Raw genomic sequence first — 3,120 nt, 5'->3', positions numbered from 1 at the left:
ATGCATTTATGTCATGAATTCCTGAATATATTTGATTTCAAAGTGTTCTAAAAGCTTTGTTTCTTTACTTTCTCAGATTTCATTCTATTTGTAATGCTACATGCAAATGAACTTTGTGTCATTTGTTAATACTTTCTTGTAGTCTTTTAGGTTCCCGCATCTACATTGTATTTACAAGTAGATGTTTGATATCCTTTCATGCTTTCTAGTAAAAGCACCCACCTTTAATTCATTGTATATTTTATACGGGGAGCTGTACCTGATAAAATTCAGAGGAAGGTTATCGACCCAATGATAACCTATCCAACTCTTGGTGTTAGTTTGTCCTTTCACTTGGGCATTCAGGATCAGATTTGCATGCATTTTCTCAAAGGACAATCTATTCACTAACACTATATAAGGCCATGCATTTGCATCTTGCATGTTGCCCCTTTTGAACCATCCTAGATAGGTTTTTGCTCTTATAGCTAATAGGTACACTAAATAGGATGTCATATAGAACTTTTGATTGTTTTGTATTGCCACCAATTTCTCATCCCAGTTCTCACTAAGAATCAAAGCCCAATCAATTGGCATCTTTGTTATTCTAATGGTCTCAATGAAATGCACCATCCATATGTTCAAGAGTCTTGATGTCGGTAACCCCATGACTCTACTCAAAAGTACTATACAATATTTGATATCATCTTTCATATAGCCCCTTGTCATATGCACTTTGTCTACTTTACATCCAAGAGGAGTCTTCTCGATGAGGCATGAGGATTGGATGATTTTTTATGCTTCCTCTCCATGTTCTTTGTACCATCTTTCTACCTAATGATATGTTAATCTAATATACTAATTTTTTCTCAGAAGATGGAATACCTTTTCTATGTTCTTAGGTCTTAGATCTAGCATGATCTCTCCAGTTATGCTCTTCACAACCCGTTCTTCTTAGAGATAGTTTTCTTCCAGTGCCATGATCAATTCTAAAGACTACACCAATACCAAGTGTGATGTTGTGTTGAGTAGCCCTAATTTGATGAGAGCAGATATTATTGGAGACCTCTCTATAGGTTTTTTGTATAAAACTACGAAGGTGTTCTAATCAACATGGCCGAGCTCAGTGTCCCAGATCTCTAAATATTCATCTTGAAAGTGTGACTTTGCCGAAACACCTTGAAACTTGAAAACTACTAGTTTTAGAAGCATCTTTGTAGTGAGGGAGGATGATGAAGAAGCCATTGAATCTACACAAAATCAAGATCCATTAGTTTGAAGGTGGAAAAAACTAAATAACATAAACCCTAATGATGACAAAAGAACAACCCAAAAACCCTAATTTTAAACAAACTATTAAAAATCTAAAATCTTATTAAAAACCTCTGGAAAAAAAGAAAGAGTGCACCTTGCACACCTCGGAGGTGTGCTAGGTGTGCTTTTCTCTTAACAAAGATTTCAAAAAAAAAGGGTGTGCACTTTGTGCACCTCATGGGGTGCACAAAGTGTGCACCCTTTACATCCTTTGGAATTCCTCCACCTTAGTAGAGGTGTACATGTGCGCACCTGTGCACCTTATAGTAGGTGAAGCCCATTTAATTTGTTAGTTAAGTTTTAAGGTTTTTTAAGTTTAGTTTAATGGAAAAGGTGCACACCTCGGAGGTGCGCTAGGTGCACACCTTTACCTTAGGTTATTTAATGTTTGGTGTTATGTGTGCAGGTGAATTGGGTGCCAAGTGGCACAGTGGTGCATGTTGGGAGCTATAGGGGTGTTGTCGATGGAGCTTGAAGGAGAGAATAAGGTGAGGAGAGTGGCAGAGTCTCGAGTTTTATAGACCTAGAATTTAACACACCTCTTGGAGGTGCATAGCTATGTAGGTGCACTATTGCACACTTCCAAGAAAGAAGTGTTTTTCTTAAGGAACTAGCGCACCTAATGAGGTGTGCTAGGTGTGCTCTTTTAACTTGCAAACTTGATTTTCTCCCTCCAAAACAAGATTTTCAACATCTGGGTTTCTAGGTAGAGACCTAGATTAGGTAAAGACACTAGGGAAAGCCCTAAAAAGGACTCAAACCCTAGACTAGGGATCCGGAAAGCTAAAAATAAAGTAAGGGGTACCCATTTCTAGGTGAAATGGGGTGTGCATTGTGGAACCACAATAGTTATTTCACACACTTTTACCAAGTTATACTCCTCCTTCAAGTATATTTATAAATCATTTTTTATATATGGATTTTATAAATAATTGTGGAAGCTAAGATCATTTTACTAAAATTGAGTTTTTTGTCTTCAAACTTACCACTTTTGATGCAACCAACTTCAAATTAGTGTTGCTCAATAAATATTGTAAATTAATTCAAACGATCAACAGTGTGTTTTCTCCTTGTTTTTTGGTTTTCCAAATCAATAATAAAATCTTAATTTAATTTAGAATTTAGTAAGATATGGTTGTTTTACTAAAACTACCTATTGACTTTTTTATTTTTCTAGCAATTTTTGTATATTGACAAGTTTACAATTTCTTCTACTTCTTCCCAGCCACAAGAATGACTCAAATATCTCTTCAGAAACTTGTTACACAAATCAAGACAATTATTATTTAATAATAAATTTTTGTTGTAATAAATTGTCAAATTTTAACATTAACTCTCTAGACATACAAAAATTAATCATTAATCATAGTTAATGCTCCATAAATCAAGGTAATATATGGAAATGAATTTGAAAGATATTTGGACATGGGAGGAAGTTTTTTTTTTTAATTATATAAACATGATAAATTATAGGTTAATCACCTAGCCAAGATACTATTGGGTGTACATTCTAGCCTGAGTTAGATACAAGTTATATGCCCCTTCTCCAATGCCTAATGCCTAGCCAGAGAACTTAACTATTCCCTCCCATATGCCCTTCATCCTCTCATTTTCCTTTCTTATTTCTTATTCTTTATGTATCTATCTCTATTAACTTATAGGTTCAAAAGATGCCTAAGGGTGGTTATGATAACTTATGTTGACATTGTGGTGGTTGATCATGTAGTGGGGGTTGATGCATTGTAATGATAGTGAACATTTTTGCTGGATAATAGAAAGGTTGAAGGTTGTGTAGGTGGACGTAGCCCAAGTTTTCGGTGAACCACA

Source organism: Cupressus sempervirens, chromosome 5 (genome assembly GCF_028749045.1).
Source record: "Cupressus sempervirens isolate cs-2001-9-10 chromosome 5, ASM2874904v1, whole genome shotgun sequence".
In the NCBI taxonomy this organism is placed as follows: Eukaryota; Viridiplantae; Streptophyta; class Pinopsida; order Cupressales; family Cupressaceae; genus Cupressus; species Cupressus sempervirens.
This window is presented reverse-complemented; position numbering follows the sequence as displayed.